Genomic DNA, 24,729 nt, shown 5'->3' with positions numbered 1-24,729 from the left:
TAGAATCAGGAGCTGTAAAATATGTGATACAGAAAATGACATAATTGAAATAATAAATTGACAAATCCATGATTATAGTTAAAAACAACATTCCTCCTTCTAACGGTTGATAAGCCGAATTTTGGGAAATTCTCGGCTATTATTACTTCAAATATTCATTTTTCTCCCTTATATCTTTCTTCTTCCTCTGTTATTGTGATAATGCATATGTTACATGTTTTAAAATTATCCCACAGTTCCTGATGTTCTGTTTGCACACTGTAAAAGGATATATTTTATAGTGAATAAATTACATCTCAATAAAACTGCTCTTAAACAGAGAATAACTTATAAAAAGACAGTATAATGGAAAGGATTAAGAAATGTTTACCATTCAAGTAAGTGAATGTGTGGAAACAGTTTCAGAAGAATAGATATTAATTCTTCTTTAAATGTTTGGTAGAATTCCCCTGGGAAACCATCTGGTACTGGACTCTTGTTTGTTGGGAGGATTTTAAGTACTGCTTGAATTTCCTTGGTGGTTATGGGTCTGTTTAGATTTTTACTTCCTCCTATTTCAGTTTTGGTAGTTTATATGTCTCTAGGAATGCATTCATTTCTTACAGATTGCCTAATTTGTTGGCATATAATTGCTCATAATATGTTCTTATAATTGTATTTTGGGATGCCCAGGTGGCTCAGTGGTTGAACATCTGTTTGCAGCTCAGGGTGTCATCCCAGGATCCAGGGATTGAGTCCTGCATCAGGCTCCCTGTGAGGAATTTGCTTCTCCCTCTGTCTATCTCTCTGCCTCTCTGTGTGTCTCTCATGAATGTATAAATAAATAAATAAATAAATAAATAAATAAATAAATAAATAAAATCTTTAAATAATAGTGATTGCTTGTTTCTTCAGTGTTGGTTGTGATCTCTCCTACTTCATTAGTGATTTATTTATTTGGGTACTTTTTCTTTTTTGACTAGTGTGGCCAGGGGTTTAGTGATCTTCTTAATTCTTTCAAAGAACCAGCTCTTAGTTTCGTTGATCTGTTCAATTTTATTTTGGTTTCTACTTCATTGATTTCTGCTCTAATCCTTATTATTTTTCTTCTCCTGCTTGGTTTAGACTTTATTTGCTGTTCTTTTGCCAGTTGCTTTAACTGTAAGGTTAGGTTGTGTATTTGAGAGCTTTCTTGTTTTTTGAGAAAGGCTTTTATTGCTATATACTTCCCTCTTAGGACCACCTTTGCTGCATCTCAAAAGTTTTGAATAGTTGTGCTTTCATTTTTATTTATTTCCATGAATATTTTATTTATCCTTTAATTTTCTGGTTGACACATTCATTTTTTAGTAGGATACTCTTTAGCCTCCATGTATTTGAGTTCTTTCCAAACTTCCTCTTGTGATTGAATTCCAGTTTCAAAGCATTGTGGTCTGAAAATATGCGGGGAATGACCCCAATCTTTTGATACCAGTTGAGACCTGATTTGTGACCCAGTATGTGATCTATTCCAGAGAATGTTCCATGTGCATTTAAGAAGAATATGTAATCTGCTGATTTAGGAGGTAATGTTCTGAATATATCTATAAAGTCCATCTGGTCCAGCATATCATTCAAAGCCCTTGTTTCCTTATTGATCTTATGCTTAGGTGATCTGTCCATTGCAGTGAGTGAGGTGTTAAAGTCCCATACTCTTATTGTATTATTATCAAGGTGCTTCTTTAATTTTGTTATTAATTGGCTTATACAATTGGCTGTTCCCATGTTAGAAACATAAATATTTACAATTTTTAGATCTTCTTTTTGGATAGACACTTTAATTATGATATAATAATGATATATAATATTAGTAATATAATAATATAATATAATAATTAATAATAATTAATATAATGATGATAATAATCTTCCTCATCTTTTATCATGGTCTTTGGTTTAAAGTCTAATTTGTCTGATATAAGAATCACCACCGTAACTTTCTTTTGATGTCCATTAGCATGATAAATACTTTTCCATCCCCTCACTTTCAATCTGGAGGTGTCTTTTGGTCTAAAATGAGGTTCTTGCAGATAGCATTTCAATGGGTCTCGCTTTTTTATCCAATCTGATACACTGTGTCTTTCAATTATGTCATTTAGCTCATTTACATTCAGAGTAACTATTGAAAGATGAATTTAGTGCCATTGTATTACCTATAAAGTCACTTTTTCTATATATTGCCTCTGTTCCTTTCTGGTCTATGTTACTTTTGGGCTCTCTCTTCACTTAAACGTTCCCTTTTAATATTTCCTGTATGGCTGGTCTGGTGATCAAGGTATTCTGTTTTTTGTGTATGCTTTCATTTTTTTTTTTCTCTTTGCATTTCAGTTTTGGAAGCTTATATTAACATATCTCCAAGCTCATTGATTCTTTCTTCAACAGTGTCCAGTCTATTGATGAACTCATCAAAGGCATTTTAAAATTTTTGTTGCAGTGGTCTTAATTCCTAGTATTTCCTTGAATTCTTTCTTAGAGTTTTTATCTTTTCCATGGATCCCTTAACATATGAATAATAGCAATTTTACATTTCTAGTTTGATAATTCCAACATCTCTGCCATATTTGAATCTTTTTGTAATACTTATTTTGTCAGTTTGTCAGTTTGTGTTTTTCTGGTCTTTTATTATGGATCATAATTTTTTATTAAAAGCCATGTGCACACACAGAGCCATATAGTATATATTGAATAAAAGACTAGAGTTAAATGGACTTTAGTGTGAGGTTTATGTGAATCTGACTAGGAATTTAGTTGTGTGTAATGTTTCCTATAGCTGTAGTTGCCAGAGGTTCAAATGCCTCTAGTATTCTTGATTTTGTCTCCTTTGTTGTCTTTGGGTTTTCTTATTAATTCCTCCTTAAGTAAAGACTGCTCCCTGCAATTCTTTCAGCTGTGATACAGTATTATCACATGTAAGCCCTATTGATGTGGTAGGAAGCTGTGGGGGTGAGGGGAAAGCATTCTATATTTCTACAATTAAGTCTCAGTCTTTAGATGGCCTTGTCCCTGTACTATGAGTGTCACAACTGTTTCTTAGCTTTTACTACCCTTTTAGGTGAGAAAATCTAGAGGGAGCTAGAAGTGACTAATTTTCTTCCCCTTATAATAAATAAAGGCTATTGTAAAGGTATTTCTCTTAAAATATTGGCTTTTCTTATGATGAATTCTTTGGACATATTTCAAAAGGTCAGTTTTCTCCTCCCTCCTACAAAAACATAAGGATATTTCTTGTTTCTTCACTATGAAAACTTGGCAAGGTTTCCAGATGCACAACTTATGAAAGTCTTGGGACTCTTTAAGACTGAAGCCCCAAGAGTTTCCTATTCTCATACTAGTGTACATTCTGCTTCCAGCAATTTGACAAAATAATCATGTAAGTTTATCCAATAACTTCTGTCCCCAGGAGCTTCTGTTCCTGATAAGCTGATCTCAGCTATGATTTTCTATATTCATCTTAAGATTTGGAGTCCTGGTTTGCTCCAAAAACTCAATTCTCTACAGGGTTCAAAACAAAGGAATTGACTCTCCACTTGTTCAGCATTTTTTTCTTGTTGTAACATGAGAGTAATAATTTCCAAGCTCTTTACATGTCAGAACTGAAACTAGGACTCTTCAACACTTGTTTACATCAAAAATTTTGGAAAAATAGGAACAGAAAGATTTCCTCAACTAGATATAGAGCACTACAAAAAAACTACAATATACATTATATTTAATAGTGAAGGACTACATATTTCCTGAGGTAGGAACAAGACCAGGAGTATCTGCTCTTATCACCCTCATACAACATAGCTATAAAGTTCTGTTAGTGCAATAACAGAATAAAAGGAAATTTAAGGCATACATATTTTAAAGGAAGAAATAAAACTGTCTCTATATGCAGATTCCATGATCAACTATGTAGGTAACCCTAAAGAATTTATTAAGAGAAATTCCTAGAATTAATAAATGAATACATTAAAGTCACAGAATATCTGATAAATATAAAAGTTGTATTTCTATAGACTATTAATAGAGCACAGAGATACTAAAATCAAAACTGCAACACTATTTACAATTGCTCAAAGGTAGAAAGCAATACTTAAGTATGAATGTAAGAAAACATATACAAGACTTGTATGCTAAAAACAATATAATGTTGATGAAAAAAATGAAAGATCTAAGTAAATGGAGAGTTCTACCATGTACATGATTTAGAAGATTCACTATAGGAAAAAATATCAAGACAAGTATTTAGGACAAAAGCAGAACTCTCAAGACTCATTAGTAAGCAAAACAAACAAACAATAAAGTAGAAAATACATGACCAGACATTTCACCAAAGAAGATACACAGATGGCAAATAAACACATTAAATTATATTTAATATCATTAGTCTTTGGCAAAATATATGGTAAACCACAATGAAATATCTATCACTAGATGCCTAATAGAATAGATAAAATAAAAATAGTGAAAACACTATATGCTGGCAAGGGTGCAAAGAAAATGGATCATTCATACATTGCTAATGGGCTTAAAGTCATGCATGTTTAGTTTAGCCAGAAATTGCACTGCTGGGTATTTATCCCAGAGAAATGAAGAGTTGTGTTCACATAAAAATCTGTACACAAATGTTTATAGCAGCTTTATTTGTAATATCCAAAACATATCAACACATGTTTTTCAAACAGTGAGTGATTAAACAAAATGTAATTCATCCATATAATTGAGTACTAGTCAGCAATAAAAAAAAATTTTAAAAAAGAATGAATTATTGATATATGCACATCCCGGATGAATCTCCAAAGAATTATGGTGGGTGAAGAAGCCAAACCCAAAGGTATTTTTCCATTTACTTATCATTCTTTCAATGACAAAATTACTGAAATGGATACCGGATTTGTGGTTGCAGGGGAAAGTATATAAAGCAAGACAAGAGGCATGCCAGTGGTGATTGAGATGTTCTGTGTCTTCATCATATCAATGTCAATGTCCCGATTGTGATATTATGCTACAGATTTATGACATGTCATTAATGGAGAAAACTGGGTAAAGCATACACAGGATCTTTCTGTAGTATTTATTACAACTGTATGTGAATCTATGATTATCTCAAAATAAAATATTTAATTTAAAAATTAAGTTAAAAAGAATTCAGATTGCTAGATGAGGAATAGACTGCTGAATGGGAAGGGGAGACAAGAATATAAGAAAAAAGTTCTATCAGAAGGTAAGTATAGTAATTTAGGAAGAAGATGGTAACATGTACAATGGGTAGTAACAGTAGAAATGAAAAGTACTAAATAGATTCAAGATACAGTTTGTTGCTGAGCCAGAAGACCTGCTGTGTGTATGGATGTGGGAGGTGATGTAAAGTAAGAATTAAAGGATGACTCAGAATTGCAAAATGAGAGATACTAGTGGGAGAGATACAAGCTGGTTTAAGAAATTAAAAAGAGAATGCGGTCAGGGGGAATGTGGAGAGGTTACCATACATGCTTTGGAAGTCTACTCAAAATATGGAATGAAAATAATTTTTTAAGATTTATTTATTTATTTATTCATGAGAGACACAGAAAGGCAGAGACATAGGCAGAGGGAGAAGCAGGCTCCATGCAGGAAGCCCAATGCAGGACTCAATTCCAGGACCCAGGGATCACAACGTGAGCCAAAGGCAGATGCTCAACCACTGAGACACCCCAGACACCTCTAGAATGGAAATAATTAAATAATAATGATCAGAGTTATTGCAGTGGTGTTTTGGAATTAATTAACTTATATATTGAACATTTCTGGACCAAGAGGAGTGGGTGGCTAAGATGGCACTGGAATGAAAGTTACTGAGAATAAGAAGGTCTAGGACTGAGGGGCCAGAGGAAGGCTAGCACTCGGGGTATTAGGGTGACTCAGGTGGCATAGCTTTAAGCTGAGAATGGTGTGGCACAGTTTCTAAAAAACAAGAGTTAGTGACTGGGAAGTCAGAAACTGATAGCAAAAAGGAATGGTACAGTGCATTGTAGATGAAGGTATAGGGATTGTTGAAGAAAGACAAAGGCATGGTAGTCTATAAATGACACTAATGGTCTTCAGATTGAATACTCAGGTAAATTGGATGCAATAGAAAAACAGGATGTCAAAGAGCAGTGGAGTTACTAAGGGAACCAGCTTTTGGGTAAGGCAAAGATGGAGTGTTTAGTGCAGATGATGAGGATAAGATGCGTGTTTATCATGGAATAAGTATTTCATTGGATGTGTGTAATGATTTATAAGAGACAGAAATTTGAATCAGGGAAGAGGAAGTATATATAGTTTCTCTGGTTATGAAAAAATATAAGACAGATGACTAGATGTGTTTACACATCAGGCAAGATATCAAAATGAAGAAGACAGATATCTTATCCCTAAGCAACTAAAGAGATATAAAAACAGCTATTGACTATAAAAATGCCACACTGGGATTTATTTACTATCCTTTGCATGGGCCATTTATGCATAAAGAATCTGCACGTTCTTCACTATCAGAGAGCTCTTTGCTGATGGATTATAATCACTTTACTTGTCATGTTCATGTGGTGGGAGAGCCCATATGTTGTCATGAAAATGGGGTGATTTTTTTTTTTTTTTTTGGTATATAGAGAGGTCACATCACTAGGGTAATACCTTCAATGTATCCACAATGAACTCTTTCTGAGATGTGAAACTGTCCTTGAGACCCAGCTAGAAACCATCCTTGGCAGAAGAAGAATAGGGTTCTGAATAATGTACTACCTCGAAGTCTTTTGGAAGTAATCTGAGTATAAATCCTATAAATAAATTAATTGATGAAATAGTGGATAGCTTGTGATTTCATTGCTCTTATTTTTATTCCCAAATTAAAAAAAAAAAAAAGGTCTGTCTCAAAAAGAAATTAAGATATATCATGTTACCACATTCAGATTCTATGTCAACCAGATCCAGGTTAGAACTTTTGGTAATAAACCTTAAGTGGGGAGAGGAAAATTCACTTCAGCCAGAGTCTAACTGCGGAGTGGATGGATTCCATTTATCAAACAACAATGCAGCCAGGCCTTATCTTAGAACAAAACAGTTCCTTTGAGATCAGTTTCCAAAGGCTTTGTGTTTGGCAACCTGAAAACTTTAATTTAGGACAGAATCTTACATTCTTATGAGGGATAAAAAAATAAGGCCAGATGCCTTAATCTGAGGTTCAACTCTGTGGAAGAAGCATGTGGTCTAGTAAGTTAATAGTCTATTCCTGACCACAGTATTTTCCCCACAGTCTGTTTTTCCCTACAACAAAATAAAAGTTGTGCTGCCTCCAGCTGTTCAGAATATAGAAGCATGGAAATGAGATGCAGTGGCCTACAGAGGGAGGACAGGTCATTGTCAAATACAAAGACAGCTGCAAATTGTATTATGTGAAATTAAATCTAATTTGTACATGAGGCATAATATAGTTTTAGTCATCCCATAATTAAGCTTAGGCTTCATGAATGAGACATCAGATTCAGGCTGATTCCTTCATTTATAATTGGCGGTATATTCCTTCCAAAATGATCATCGAGCTATCTTGCAATTTTGTATGACCCTATAGAAGGCTGATCCTGCCCGGAGCTACTTATTTGCCAAATAAAGAGAGATTTAAACTACATTGTTTAAGCTACTATAGTCTTGAGTTTTCTCTTAGTCAAAGGTGAAATTAACCCTGAGAGATACTCTAGCAGGAATTCTATTTGTAGAGTTCGCTGCCTTCTGTGGTACCTGTTATTCCAAGGAAAACTTGACATTTTTGTCCTACTAAATTCTAAAATGCAGGCGTGTCCAATGAAACACTCTCAATAATTTCTATCAATGGCAGTTCCATCCATTCTATCCCATAGAATCTTGCACAAGCATCAATCATTGTCAGGTTCAAATTCCAGGAGACACTATATGTACAGGTCTCTAATTAACTTGAACCTATGGATCCCCATAAGATGACTTGAAGTTGTGGGAAGAGTCCTGCTATACCGTCTCCAGTGAGGAGGCAACTAGATACATTTAGCATTCTCTTTTTGACTGAAAATCCAACAAAGAAAATTTCTTTCACTTTCATCTCCATCAATTTCTAGACTTATTTGTTTAGAAGCTGGGTAATGGCCTAAGGATAGCAGAACAAGTGATGCATGAACAATCAATCACCTCTGTTCTGAAGATGTGAATACTTGTTGCCTGCTATTGAAATCTCCAGGGTCTTAGTTTAAACTCTGAGGTGATATGGATAGACTCGACATATTCTACTTTAAGAAAACTAGGACCAAAATCAAGACATTTTGATACCAGATTTAGACCACTTACCACAATGTTTCTGATATCAGATGTCTATCACTGAAAAAGACATTAATGGAATGATCTCCAGAGGGATTGGTCTTCAAAAGCCATATAGTGGAAAATAGCATGCAAATTCATTTGGATATCCAAAATCAACTGGAAGAATACAGGCAACTTTCCCTTAATAAATTTATCACTGACTGGTTTTGCTGTTTTCATCATATTTTAGGAACTTAATAATGAATCATCCTAAAAGTTTATGAAGAAATGAGATTTAGGTGCGGGTATCATTACGGCAGGCACTATTTAGGGTGTTTCCTGGATTTCTTCTGAGTAGCATTCCACTGGATGCTCCTACCAGACCTGCTATATGAAAGCTCTGGCACTTTATAACAAACATATCCAGAGGAGTCCTTCCATATTTAGAGGTCCTCTATGATACCCAAAGGTGGTTTCTCCAACTTTACATTTATGTAATAGTGATTTATGGTTTTCTTCTATATAAAATGTTATTAATTTTTTTAGTAATATTTCATGTACTTTAGTGAAAAACTTTAGAGTTACAAAAATATCAGAAGTAGTTTTTCAGTCACTTTTGAAACATGAGAATTTGACTTGGACAGAATATTTTTATAAGAGTATATTCAACTATTCTCATTTTATTTTACTTGATTAAAATAAACTACTTAAAATTTTATGTGTTGTCTTTATCAGACACCATAACAAATTTGAACAAATCTGAAATTATTCTTAGTTCATTTCTACACTGTGGTCATATGGATCAATTTCATGACCATATTATGATTTAAGCGTGAAGTTGATGTCACTAAGCTTTTATAATATTCTGGAGGTAAATGTGAAGTCTAACAAGAAAGAGAAAACAGCAACAACAAAAAAATAGGACTGGATTTAAATATCAAAATGCATAAGAAGGAGCAAAAATTAGCCATATGTAAAGCATTTCTAATTATTGGCAGCTTTCTATATGAATTCTGTAGTGATGGTTATGTGAGACAAAAGAGGTCAGTAATCAACTAATACAAACAGACATCATGAATACATTAGAGATTATACATGCCTAAAGGATGAAAGCAGTGTTTATTATCCTAAAGTTTAGCAATAGTGGAACACCATGCCCAAGATGCTTTCTTAGTCTTTGTTTGGAGTCTTAAATTTCTCTCTCTCTTTCTGTCTCTCTTTCTCTCTTTTAGAGCCTTGCATTTCAATAGAGGGATGATGGGAGAGGGAAGCTACAAAATGACACTTAAACAAGGATATCAAACATTTGACTTGCCTTGGCCAGGCCCACTTAATCCTATCTCCTACCTTTCCATGGCATAACATGCTGGAAAATGACTGCTTAGGATTTCCTTGAGGATAATTGTTATTGTGGTTCAAGGATAACCCAATCTTCAACTACTTAGTGTATTTGCATATTGTTTTCTAGTGCAAATTTTGTCAAGGCACACCAGTTGATGTTTCTGGCACTGTGTTGGAAATATACACAAACATTTGGAAATATTTCATGCCCTATAAATTCAAAGGGAAACAAATTAACTCACCATCATCATAAATAAACAATTCTTTGGATGGTTTGTTATGTTATAATAAGAAATAATTATGTCTGATGCATCATCCTAAAATGATAGTCATATCAATCTTCTCTAACACTGACAAGTGCCAAATTTCAGTTGAAAAATTATATTAAAGATTAGAGTTATCCTTTTATGAAACTTGTAATGTCATTTTTTAAGGTTTTATTTATTTATTTATTCATGAGAGACACAGAGAAAGAGAGGTAGAGACATAGTCAGAGGGATAAGCAGGCTCCATGCAGGGAGCCTGATGTGGGACGCGATCCAAGGACCACGGGACCACATCCTGAGCCAAAGGCAGAGGCTCAACCACTGAGCCACCCAGGCGCCCCTGTAATGTCATTCTTGATGGCAAGTTCAGCATTCTTCCATAGGAGCAATATTGCTAATTTCCTAATTTAGTTTTCTTACTTTTATATAAACACTAGAAATATTAATGATAGGCATGACTAGAAATATTAATGATAGGCATGGGTGTGGAAAGGAAGAATAAACTAGCTACTATTCTCTTCCCAATAGTTGGGAGTATGATAGAATATATAGGGAAATATATTTTAAATCATCAAAATATTATTTCTTTCAAGTAATGTCCATAATATATTAACATATTAACATTTGACTCATATGTCAAGTGGACAGACTAAACCAGAGAAATATCCAATCACTGTTCTAAAGTAGGTAACAAGTGAAGCAAGAGGAATGATGTATATAAAATCAAGAAACAGAGGATAACTTATCACTTTTACAAGTAAGTGCTTACTAAATACTATAACAACTGGAGGTAAATTAGAATGGAAAATTCTCTGATAGTGAAAACCCACAGGGTTTTAGATCTATTTTGAAAGACATATAGTTTCACTGGCAAAGTAACTCCATCTCCACAGAAAGACATAGCTTTTTTAAAAATCACTAATGAGGATATAAAATGGGAGGAAAAGAATTAATTGTTATCTTGTTTTTCTTATAGATATTCCTTCTAAGAAGCTAAATAAAAATGAAAATACACTGGCAAGAGTTGAACCAACCTGTAAATGTGTTCTCAAATTACTGTGACCTTGGACAAGTGGGATGACCTCTCTGATACTTAGTCTCCTAATCTGTTAAAAGAGAAAATGGTCTGATCTGATATTTAATAAAACTTCCTACAATATATGTCTATAAATAGATACCAGATACTTCTCTTCCCTCACTGCATACCTCCGTTGTATAAATATTTGTTTATATGTTGGTCTTCTCTGCTGGACAACATGTACACATGTACTTGGAGACCGGAAGCTCTGCATTGTGTAAACATCTGAAGAGTCTGTATAATTTCTGGCATATAAGAAGAACTTAATAAATACTGGTTGGTTAAGTTAGTGATTCATATAGCACAAAAGTTGAAATTTCTTGAAGATAATATACATCTGATATACAAAAGATCCATATTTCACATTGTTAAAAATAGTGAAGCAAAATCTTTATTTAACAACATGTATGCCAATTTTATGAAAATTGCTTGAGATTTTCTCTCCCCCTCATCTTTTGTCCCTCCCCTCCCCAATTTGTGCTCTCTCTCTTTAAAAAAAAAGTATATTGTTAATCTTACTCAATGATATACATACAAAAAGCCAAATGACTACAGCATAAGCAGCACTGTGTTAGACATCTCAATGTCTTGCAAATGGCCCAAATAGGATATCATTGTAAGAGTAAGAATGCTTCACATATTTAGATAAGTAAATAATTCTTAGATATAGTGATTATATGAGATTTTTAAATATCATGAAGAAAAATAGATGAACATCCTTGTGATGAACACAATTTGAGCAGAAAGTAAATGGGAATGCATACAAACAGACCTCTGTCATCCCACTTCCTAGGATTTGAGTTGAATTCACACCTACCTATGACATAATCCTGTTCATGTGCAAATCTAAGAAATCAAACAAGTAATTATAAAAATGAATTGATAAAAGATAACTATGAGACCTTTTTAAAAAGTGTGTGGCTCAAGAAAAGAGAATTTAACTGTGAAGAAATATTTTTGTTGCTTAGTAACTGTCTAGGTAAAGTTCTAATTCCTAGGAATACAATAGTAAATGAAATAGCTAGGTTCCCTACCATAATTTGTCTCAGATTGTATGATTCAAAAACTTAAAATCATTGAAAAAAAACTTTTGCCTGCGGGCTATGTTGTTATGAAAGAAGAACAACACAGGTTTAAAAGAATGAGAGGAAGAATAAAAAAAAAAAATGCTTAGGATGAAAAGCAGACCAGCTGAGTTTAAAACTTTGATGGTGAATGTGATTACTGGAAATCTAAAGGAACCCAATAAACATCACCATTCTTCCATTCCCTACTTCAAAGCCAATTCAAAACTAACACACACAGATGAGTAGCCATGATATTAGCTTCATTTAAGATAAAAGCTGATATTGGAAAACTCTACTTGTATCCACAATTTAGTAAACTTTCTAATAATGTAAAACACTAATAATTCAACTAAAATGATCTACCTAGGATTTTGCTTAGAAATGAAGGAGTTTCTGTGATATATAAGACAGTACTACAACTAGCAATCAGCTGAGCTAATCTGTACTTTCAGATGCATGGTGCATGGATACTTCCCATGACCACCTTAGGGCTGGGATTTGAAGTATTACTTTTCTTCACAATATAGCTTCCCTTTGAAGAGTCAGCTCAGTACAATCCTCTGAAGCAAGGTGTTCTGGGAAAGAGTTTAGTGTTATCAACTTTTCTTATCAGGCATCCTATACTACATTCATTCTTCATGACAACTCCTTGAGTGGTGGTGGGGGGGGTCCATAGTATAAATTTTGTTCATATAAATTATTTTTCATTTAGAATAAAATATTTACTCTTTTTAATCTGATTCTTATCTATTTCCCCACCTCCCCACTAAGTAAAGTCCCACACACAGAAGGATCATGACTGGTTGCCATTGAATATCATGGTATCTGGAACAGAGTAGGCACCTAATAACTATATGTAAATAACATATGAATGAGACATATAGAATTAATCATTCAGGAAAGGACTATGGGTGAAAATGCATTATTTCTTCAAGACAGTTTTGGTAGGACCTAGACTCTGGGTCAGCTGGTATGTTCTAGATCTCCCCGAGTCTTCACTAAAACCTGGGATTACCAGAAATGCTCCAACTTCACTGTTACTTCTCTTCCACCATTGAGGAAGGGGCAGAATCCAAATCTCTGAGTCTTGTTTACCAAGCTATGCAAAAAAGAAGAAATGAGAGAAATATTTGGCATGTTAATTATCCTGTATAAGACACATTTTTAGCTTAAAATGGAAATAAAATCTACTCTAGGGGACCAGGGTGGCTGAGTGGTTAAGTGTCTGCCTTTGGCTCAGGTCATGATCCCGGGGTCCTGGGACTGAGTCCCTCATCAGCCTCCCCATAGGAAGCCTGTTTCTCCCTCTGCCTGTGTCTCTGCCTCTCTCTCTGTGTGTCTCTCAAGAATAAATAAATAAAGTTTTAAAACATAAAAATAAAATAAAAAATGCTCTATTGATTCTTGAGGAAAGTAAGTTAAATAATACAATCAAAGAAATTAGCCCAATGCTAGGAAAGATAAGTGCTTAATAAATAATTAATGTAATTGGTAAAAGCAGCAAATAATTTGAGTTGAATGATTTTTATTAAGTTGCTATGCCAAAATGTGAGAGTCTTCAAAATTGTGAAGGCTGTATTATACTTTTTCAGAGATGTATTTATTGATGCATTCATCCATACATTCAAAAATCTTTATTGAATATTTATACATGATAATCTATTTTATTTTTCTTGGAACTGGAGATAACAATATTCAAAGAATACGGAATTGCTGCTCTCAAAGAACTATTAGTCTAATAACTATAAATGTAAAAATTTAAAGTGTGGAGGATGAATTACCTAAGAAAATAGACAACAAATTTTAATAAACTGATGGATAGTGTGATGGAAGTTTGAGATTCACAAAAGGAGTAGAAGCCACTTAAAGGTGAGGACAGTGATATTAAAATGTGCATGCAAACTAAATTACTTTTTTAAAAAAGATTTTATTTATTTATTTATGAGAGACAGACAGAGAGAAGGAGAGAGAGAGGCAGAGACACAGGCAGAGGGAGAAGCAGGCTCCATGCAGGGAGCCTGACGTGGGACTCGATCCCAAGTCTCCAGGATCAGGCCCAGGGCTGAAGGCAGTGGTAAACCGCTGAGCCACCCGGGCTGCCCTAAATTACTTTTATAAAATGTTAATACTCCTTCTATACCATTAACATTTGTGCACTCACTTTTAAGTGTTCTGTTCAAGTAAAGGATGTGAGTTAGAAAAACATCACTATGGTAGAACCTAGATCTCATCCAAGCCATTCTGTAAATCAAATGTGTACTATTGGCCAGACTACCTGAGTATCAGTTTTCTCTTAGATAAAAAGAGAAAAATCATTTAAGCTATAAAATTTAGTTTTCAAATCAAAGACAATGTGTTACTCAACATTATTATAATCACCCCACTGAGGAGGAATGGACCCTCATTTCTAAACTTGGTTCAGCTTTTCAGACTGATGAAGCCACACATGAGCCAAGAGGGTACTAAAAGGTTTATTACTCACAAAACGGGGATTTCTGGGGAGAATGTCTCTATCAGATAGGCTTGTCTCTTAAATAGGTTTGAAAACAGCTAAGAGGGCAGAAAGAGAAACTTGTTAGGAGTATTTATGGTAATTAGGGAGTAAGGTTAGAATAAGAATTTCCATGTGGACCAATATTGAAAAGTCTGAACTTTCCACTTGTGCAAAGGAGGGAACACCTGGACTTTCTTAGCTTGCTCAGATGTGGGGCAATAGAAGAAGGGAGAGTGGTGCCACTTGAAAGCTGTTAGTAACCAAACATCAAAAATGGAGTCACACTCTATTACAAGCCTACAGACCAGAGATTTCTCTTTGTCGGTGCCAAACCTAGGTACCTTCTAGATTGTTCTTCCTAAAGTGATTGAAATTTATTCATAGATTGTTGCTGAACCCTCAGGCCCTTTAGCAATCTAATGATTTATTCACATCATGCTTTTGATTTAAAAATATGTCAATATAACTGACTCATTAAGCTGTATGTTTACGATGGTCCCATGCTTGAATTTATGTGTTACACTTGAAGGTTTAAAAATGTAAAACATGTACGCAACTACTTAAAAATGGGCTAGTTCAGCTGAAAATTCAGTAACTTTTCAGTGGTTATCATTGCAAAAACTCCTTGCCTGATAAGACACGGTATTAATTCTTTTTTAAAAAACAAAATTTGTAAGGTTTTTAAATTTAAAAATATTTCTAATATTTTGAAATAAAATTCCTTGCACAGACATAGAAATCAGGCCACTTTGTATGCTGAGACTCTCCCTTGCACGTGGCATGCTCAGAGGCACATGTTCTCTAGAAGATAATCATAAACATCTGTCTTTTCAGTGGTATTTTTTTTCACCATAATACATGAAGAGGCTATTCCATGGACTTCTATGGATAAAGAAATATGAATTTTTACATGCACTATTGGAATCCTTGGTTTAATAAAAGCTTAGTGAAGTGTGGAAAATATGTAAAATATGTTGATTTACTATCTCTTAGAGAATTTCTAAGGAAGTATTCATAAACTTGACTGCCTTTAAAAACAAAATGAAATCCTTCTATAAGACTATAGTTTGATATATTCTCAAGTTCACTTTTTTTGCTTTTTCTTTGTTTTTTCTTTTTTAAATTTTTTAAATTTTTATTTTTTTTAGGCACACCATAGCTATGAGCCTAATTCACTTACTAAGAGACCTATTGAAAACAAACTGGGTATTCTGATATTTATGCTGCAGGTTCTAAATGAAGATTTAAAATTTGACAGGCCAAAAGGATGTGTTGAGAACAATTCCACTCAAGACAAACAACCACAGACTTGCAAAATCCGTGAGTGTGAGCTACACTGCAAGAGTTTATCAGAGCCAAAAATTGGGGCTCAGCAGCATTCTTGTCAACAGGACATACAGTTTTCCATATAGACTTACATAATCTAGAGAATACATATTTTTTTCTCACCAAAACCCAGCAACTGAGCTCTCAGAATAGTCTTGTCTATATTGTCAAATGTATGCAGACAATTGACAGAATGTGCTGGGTTTTAACTAAACTAACATATTTTTGTATTAAAAATTATTTTCAGTTGTCTTTTTAAAAACTGCCAGTACTTGATATTCCTCTTCTTAGAATTTCTTAAACCAGTAGATTACATTCATTATCTCAGGATAATTGAATGTACTAAGTGGGGTTTGAATTACCTTGAAGTTTAATATTTATTACAGTATTTCTCATCTTGTTATATTTACTAAGAGCTTAAGGCAACATAATAAAGGAGACACTCAGGAAAATTGACAATACAAAAAATACTATAAGGGAAAAATATTAAACACTTAAGTCAATATAGTTACTGCAATCAATACTAAATGTGTCTATAAATTATATGGCAGTTCTAGCAAAAATGAAATATAAATACTAATTTTAATTGTTTGAATAAGAAAATTTGTTTCAGTAGTCAGTATAGAAGATAATTTACTTGGAAATGAATTTTATCCTTATAAAATATAGTTTATATATATAACTATATATGTATAAATATATATTTATCTGTATAAAGTATAATAATTATACTGTTTTTATAAAGAGAACTACTGAGCAATGAAAACATTTATGGAGAACATTCAGAACATTTTGCCATGAAGCCATTTCTTATTTTAACCCTTAAAATATTATGTGAAAAGTAGCCTGAAAGTATATTTTCATAAAGGCATTTCTGTAAAGCTATAGGGAAAGAGCAGATGAATTATTGGTTAAAAGCACTGACATATACATGTACACATATTCTGTGTTCTACAGTGATAGAAGACTATGGATCGTACTACTCAAAGGTTGCTCCTCTGGAACAGGATCTTCTGGATGCTTTAAGAATGTGGTTTGCTGGGATGCTCTGGTGACTCAGCAGTTGAGTTTCTGCCTTTAGCTCAGGGTGTTATCCTGGGATCTGGGATCAAGTCCTGCATCAGGCTCCCTACTAGAAGCCTGCTTCTCTCTCTGCCTATGTCTCTGCCTCTCTCTCTCTCTGTGTCTCTCATGAATAAATAAATAAATTTCAAAAAAAAAGAATGTAGTTTGCTAAGCCCCCACTCCGACCCATTGATTCAGAATCTTTAGGACTTGAACTCAAATGGATATTTTGGAGTCATTTTTCAGATAATTATATTAATTGTGGTTTACAACAATAAAATTAACTGTTTTTTAGTGGAAAGTTGTGAGAATAATGACAAAATCCACGTTGAGCAACTATTTCAGGTGATTGTTTTATCCATTAAATTTGATCACCATTGATTCCATCAATGGTTCTCAAAATTTATTGTGCATCAGAATCACCTAGAGGGCTTATTAAGACACAACCCTGTTGTTCTCCACCCCCATCATTCTGATTAAGCAGATCTGGGGAAAGGCCTGAGAATTTGCATTTTGAACATTCCAGGTGCTGCCACTGCTGCTGCTATTCCTCCTCTGGTAGCCACACTGAGAACTACGACTGGAGAGCAATAGTTCTGAACTCTCACTCTTCATCACAATCAGAATAGTCTTGTCTTAAGGACAAGACTTAGGGAATTTTGCCAAAAAACATGATTACCTGAGAACCACCCCTTTAGAGATACTGACTTAATTGATCCATAATAGATCTCAGACATACAATTTATCATGAACTCCCCAGGCAATTTTAATATACAGCCAAGGCTGAGAATCATTATCATAGTGGAAAAAAAAAGATATCATTCCAGTCATTTTCCCCAGAGTGTACATTTGTTGATAGGAACCAATGAGTACTGATGCTCTTGTACAATGTCATAAGGCGTTGTATTGCACGTTTTCATTTAAGTATATACATTAAAAAAAACTCACTGCCTCCATTATACTGAGGAGGAAATTGAAACATAATGCTATTAATTAAAACTCCAAAGAATATAAAATTAATAAGTGGGGACAGAAGACAACACCATTTCCCTCTGTCTCTATAACCCATGGTTCATGATTCATACTTTGAATGTCAGATAGAAAATCTGAGAATGTCTGAGAGAAAATTATATTTTACTGTAAAAATTGAGGATTTGACTTGTCTCATTTCCCATATGCCAGTTTTACAAATGTCACGGACTGCTAAAGTACCTCTGAGGAAAATTTGGACCTATTCAAGAACTTGATAAAATACTAGTTTTCACCCTGCAGTTATTCTCCATTAATCTTGAGAAAAATTATTTGAGCTGGAAAAAAATGGAAGAGGAGATGTTATAATTTGACCATCTGGGCCATAGTATTGCTCCAGTGGGATATCTGATTTTGAATAATATTGCATTCAGATGAGCAGGCCAAAGAGCAATGATTCCCTAATAGCTAAGAGCAAAGTCTAAGCTTTTCTCTGGGGGTAGCTTCTGCAGTGGAAGAACATGCTCTTAGGATGTATTCTTTTCCAACATTACTTTTTTTGGTAACAAGATAAAAACGCTAACATGAAAAATTCACAGCCTCTTTCCCTTTTCCCAAACATTAGACATTTTATTTATTTCTTCTCTACTTACTCTTAATTTAAATACCCACACTGATGTTAATTCTAACTTAATGACTTCTTCATTTTAATTATGCAAACCAAAGTAAATTTGGAAGGCAAAATTGAGGTACCTAAGGGGCTATCCAAAGTAGTATTGGAAAAAGGTAGAGAAATTCACACACACACACCACATTGAGAGAAACAAAACTGCCTTTGATAGATTACTTGTATGAATGGCCCTAATTCTCTATTACCTACACTGCACTGAGCCTCATTACATTTTACTCTTAACTTTCACTCTGGATTTTTATTCTGCAATGTAACATGTTCTGGCCAATAAGATGTTAGCATGTGAAATGAAAGCAGAGACTTGAAAAGCACATGTGCAATTGGCTTGATACTTGTTACCTTCTGACGTCACCATGCAAAGAAGATGTCTGGGTGAAACTACTAAAGGATGAGACACAAGCAATAAGCCCAAACACCCACAGTCATCCCAATCCAGATCATCAATCAATAGCCAGCTAATTCTAGCATTTGAATAAATCTGGCCAAGATCAGCAGAGCTGCCTAGCTGGCCTGTAGCTGACAATACATGCATGTGTGAACCCAGCACAAATCAAATGAAGGCTTCAGCTTTGTAAGCTAAAAAATATTTATTGTTAATGCCTAGGGTTTCCTGAGTATTTTTTCACAACATTATCATAACAAGAGATAACGGATACAAAGTTTGACTATCTCAGTTTAAGACAATTTCAGGAGAGATAGATCAGAGGTAGAGAACGATTTTGGAGCTAAATGTCATTAGAGAGAGAACAGGCAAAAGAAAGTGGTTTTCAAAAAGATTTGATATATGTTTTGAATGGAACATTATTTTCACATTATTTAAGAGACTCTAAGTAAATTTTACATTTTTTCCAGTTAATTTTGATTGTCATATTTGAATTACATTAAATATAACTTACACTGAGCCTAGCCCCAACATTACATGAAATGGACCCCAAATTTAATGGGTTATCTTTCATACAAGTTTATGGAACAAGAAAAATATTCAGGAAACTTCAGTTAAAGGTAAGGTATAGTCAAGATATTTGGAATACCAGGAACTAGGCGTATCATCATCATCATCTATTGACTTCAAAACCTAGATTACTCCAGAAAGATAAGCAGGATGATATGGAAATGTACTTTGGAAAAATCTATTTGTGTTTAATGGATTGAAATATTTTTATTCTAAATTACTTATAGAATATAAATTAGTAATATAATCTTAAAGTGAGAGTAAATCTGCTGGATTTTCAGGTCTTTAAGCCAAAACAATGTTTATAGTATATTTGTAAGTGGGTTGCTTCTAATAAAGAAAGCATAACAATTGATATTCTATAAGTATCTTAATAAGCTCTCATTTGAATTGAGAATTTTATAAGTATTTGAAAAAAATATGCAAAATGATCTCAGTGATTTTGACAAATAGAAACAATTTTCTAAGGAAATAGTTTCCTAACAGTTTTCTTTATAAAATTGAAGGGGAAGCAATCATTGCCATTTTTACCTATTAAGCAGAAACAAGATGAACTCAGATCTGATAGATGCAATGTAGGCACCACAGCCAAACACTGATGGATGGGAGAATAATTTGATACACTATTTCTTAGAGATAATTTGACAACTATTAAAAATTAATCAGAAATTATTAAATAAATAAGATATATCCATATTGTGGAATTTGCTTTAGAATTTCAGATCATGGTTTTAAGTAAAGTTAATGAATAAAAAATAACAATATAGAATTAAGGATAAAAGCAAAATTCAAAACCTCCTACAATATGAATTATATGATGTAAATACATGTAAATTTGACATCCACAGCTTTTTATTAATTAAATAAATCTGATTCTAGTTCTCACTTTCTGTGAGAACAGTAAGTTCTAGATGACCTGCTTTGCATGGCTCCTTCCCCCTTCCTTGGTTCATAATCCAAGGCCAAACACCTTGATTATAAAAAGAAAGCCTCTTGCAATCAACTCATATTGACCATTGCCAGTATTTTTGATAAATAATGACACTGTCAATTACTGCATCTGACAATGTTGTCTAGACAGGCTATGTAGATGATCTTCATTCATCTGACTATGCGTTAGCATTTCAACCCTCTCCATTTCTGTTAAGGCCATAGTCCTAGTAGCAAATTTGTACAAGCATTTCTGTAACCACCTTCTTAAGAGGTCTTGCCAGCTTCATGTGCCAGAGACACTGAGATTTAAAACTACAGGAGGCATTCTCACTCTCTACGCTATGTAAATAGAAACCCCTGAAATGATACAATACAGCAGCCCTGTCCATGCTACTCTGCGTGAATAAAGCAGTCTCTACCTTTCCAAGAAATTGGAAAGCCTAGTCTTTCTTTCCCAGTCCTAGGGAAGCTATTCTGTAGCAATGAGTCAATTCCTCTGTCCTCTTAAAACAATGCCATCAAATAATCTCTTCTTCCAGGAAATATGACCAAATCCTTTGGTGGACAATAAGTTTTCAGAACAAAGACATGCTCTGGGTCTACCTAGGTGTGTACAGAAGGTTGTCTCTAGGACGATCTTTCTCTACTTGGCCAGAACACACATCTAAAAAGAAGTGCTATTAGTACTTCTAAGCAAATGTAACCACACAAGTCAAGAATATGATATCTCATCTGCTTTCTTTTTTCGGAGTAGGGGAAAATATATTTTTTCATCTGATACATACAGTCAGACACAGCTTTTTAAAAAACAATTTAAAACTTTTAACATTAAGTCAATGATATGGCACTATGATAATCTCTATACATATTTTATATTCAAGGAGAAAAAACCCTCAGATATTCAGAGAAAAAGGCAAATTAACATGAAGAAGTCTAAACTTGTTTTTTAAGACGGTTAATGACAATGCAGGGCAGAGGTGACATTTTAGGCATAAATATAGAAAAAAGGTCTTAGGAATCAGAGCAATCTATAAATTGAAAGCCTATGACTCCAAATTTAACAAATGGCACTATTACAAATGGATAAATGAATGGAAAATGAATCTCAACTTTGAACCTCTTACCACACACAGAAATTAATTTGAGATGCATCATAGACTTAAACATAAAAGTCAAAACTATAAAACTTACTGAAGGTATAATAAAAAAAAACCCTTTGTGCTAATAAAGAAAGCAAAGAGTTATCAGAACATAAGAGGCACTAATCATGAAAAAACAAAATTATGATTTAGTAGACATAATAATGGTCCATGCCTAAATCTCCAGAATCTGAATATGTTACCTTACATGTGGAAAGGCACTTTGTGTATGTGATAAAGAATATGAATCTTGGGACAATTGGTGCCTCAGGGTTGAGCATCTGCCTCTGGCTCAGGGAACGTTCCCAATGTCTGAGGATCAAGCCCCACATGGGGCTCCTTGCAAGGAGCCTGCTTCTCCCTCTGCCTATGTCTCTGCCTTTCTCTCTGTGTCTCTCATGAATAAATAAATAAAATATTTTTTTAAAAAGTATGAATCTTGAGTATGGAGATTATCTGGTAGTTCCAATATAACCACTTGAGTTCTTACAATCAAGTGGGTCAGAAAGGAGTGAGACATAAAAACGAAAAAAGACAGATTCAAAGTGTTAAAGGGACCCAATCCATTATTTCTGGCTCTGAAGATGGTGGAAGGAGTCAAGAGCCAAAGAATGCAGGAAACCTCTGGAATCTGGGAACAACCTTTGGTGGGCAGCCAGCAAGAAAATAAGATCTCAGTCCTTACAATTGCAAGGAACTGAATTCTGCCAACAATGCTAATGAACAAGGATCAGATCTCTCCCTTGGAGCCCCCAGCAAGGAATGTAGTCTGCTAACCTCTTTGAGCCCATGTGAGATTTACAGAACTTTAAGGTTGTAAATTTATGTTGTTGAAACTGCTAAATTTTAGGGAATGTGTTACAGCAACAATTGAAAAGTAAATGTAGATGAAAAAAGATGTTAAACTTCTGCTAATTGAAAATCACCATTAAGAAGATGAAAAGGCAAGTCAGGAGAAAATATTTATGATACATGTATCTAACAAAAAAATTTGATCTGGAATATAGAAAAAAACCAACGAAGCAATATCAAAAAGAAAAACAAGTATATTTTAAAATTTATTTTCAATATTTTATTTTATTTTTTATCTTTAGTTTTAGGTGTACAATATGATGATTCAACAATTCTATATATTATTCAGTGCTCATTATGATAAATGTATTCTTCATCCCCTCCACCTGTTTTACCCATCCTCCACCTACCTCCCTCTGGCAACCACCACTTGGTTCTCTATATTTAAGAGTCTTTTTTTATTTCTCTCTTTTTGACTGTTTGTTTTGTTTTTTTTTTAATTCCACATGACTGAAATCATGTGGTATTTGTCTTTCTCTGACAAATTTCACTTAGCTTTAGGCCCTCTAGATCCATCCATATTGTTGCAAATGGCAAGAGTTCATTCTTTAGTTACAGTTGAGTAATATTCCCTTTACATATACATACCATATCTTCTTTACATTCATCTATTGATGAGTATTTGGGTGGTTTCCACATCTTGGTTATTATAAATAATGCTGCAAAAAATATAGGAGTGCATATATATTTTTAAATTAGTACAACCACAGGTTTTTAATGGGGCAAGGAGTTTGAACAGATATTTAATAAAATAACAGATGCAAATAACCAATAAGCCAAAGTTCACCGTTATTCATCTGGGAAATTAACAGACACATGATAACATTACATAGCTACAAAATGACTAAAATTTAAAAGACTGACATTGCCAAGTATTATCAAGAATGCAGAGAAACTAGAACTCTTGCGCATTGCAGATGCCAGAGTAAAAATGTACAGCCACTTTTGAAAACAGTTTGGCATTTTAAAAAAAAGTTAAACATACACCTCCCCAGGAAACCCTTGACTATATAGCCTAGAAAAATGAAAACATATATTTAAAGAGAAAAACTTTTACATGAATGTTGACAGTAGCTTTATTTGCAAGTTCCTACTACTTAAAACAATTCAAATGCTCATCAATGAAAGGATAGATAGGTAGAGTCAAGTGTGGTCATATAGTTAAATCTTATTCAGCAATAAAAATGAACAGAAGTTCAACAGGAGTTAACATGGATAACTTTTGAAGTATTATGTCATATGCAAGGATCAAGACACAAAAGAATACAAATTGATTCCATTTATAATAATATATGATACATATAATGTAATGTAGGATAATAGAAATCAGAAGGGGGATTGGTTATGTGATTGGAAGATAACACAAGGAAACTTTCTGGGGTGATGGAAATGTTCTATATTTTACTTGGTGTAGTGGTTACATGATTTTATGTATTTATCAAAACTTCAATTGTACTTTTAAGAACTGTAGATTTCATTGTTTGTAATTTTACCCCAATTCTGGAAACTCTGACAAGGAGTCTTGTATATTAGAAGTATAATAATTCCAGACATTCTGAAGTTATGAAATACATAGGAGAAAATTTGTTGAAAATTATTCATTCAGCAAACCTTTGTACTAGAAAATGCTATTTGACTAGAACAAAGTTAAATTCAACAAAAACAATGATAGACAACCACAGACATTTCAAATTATATAGTGTAAGAAACTAAACAAAAAGGTTATGCATGCAATTATTTTTTAGATATACTTTAAAGGTGATAGTTATAAAACTCTACAATATGAACATTGAGACAACTTCCCAAGTCCACTGTGTTATTACCAATTTCTTTAGAAAACATACAACAAAAAAGAGGGACTAATTGATCTTATTTTCAGTGCACTATCACCATCTATTAAATGCTTTTCACATCTGACATGCTTTGAAATGTCTAATAAATAAGTATATAAATAAAGCATTCTAAGTTTTAAAAATGTATGTTGGTGAGACGACAATAAGGTTGTTAGTGTCCTAAGAGATGGAATGTATGTTGTCCTATATTTTGCTTACTTGAGTCTTGTAGTGAAATTATAAGCTAAATTTTGTTTCAAAAGTTTTAATTTTAACATTTAAAAAATAGTTTTCTGTGTATTATAAAAGTAATATTATTGCACAAAATTCAGACATATTGGAAAGTCTAAAGGGGAAAGAAAAAATTTATCTTGTAGTCAATCCAGAAATAACCACTGTTAAAACTTTTGCTACATATTTTGCAAGGTTTTATCTATG

General features: G+C 33.6%; 1 long non-coding RNA gene across 1 annotated transcript in view; it reads right to left on the bottom strand.

Moving 5' to 3' along the window:
* The window catches only part of LOC140595363 (uncharacterized), a 484,426-nt gene that overhangs the window by 11,920 nt on the left and 447,777 nt on the right, over positions 1-24,729 (bottom strand). The window contains exons 4-5 of the long non-coding RNA XR_011996929.1: positions 23,048-23,118; positions 13,054-13,137 (exon numbers count right to left, since the gene is read on the bottom strand). This is a non-coding gene — a long non-coding RNA (uncharacterized lncRNA). The remainder of the gene's footprint in view (positions 1-13,053; positions 13,138-23,047; positions 23,119-24,729) is intronic.

Source organism: Vulpes vulpes, chromosome 1 (assembly GCF_048418805.1).
Source record: "Vulpes vulpes isolate BD-2025 chromosome 1, VulVul3, whole genome shotgun sequence".
Lineage (NCBI taxonomy): Eukaryota > Metazoa > Chordata > Mammalia > Carnivora > Canidae > Vulpes > Vulpes vulpes.
Note: the sequence above shows the minus strand (reverse complement) of the source record. Positions and strands in the feature narration are given on the sequence as shown.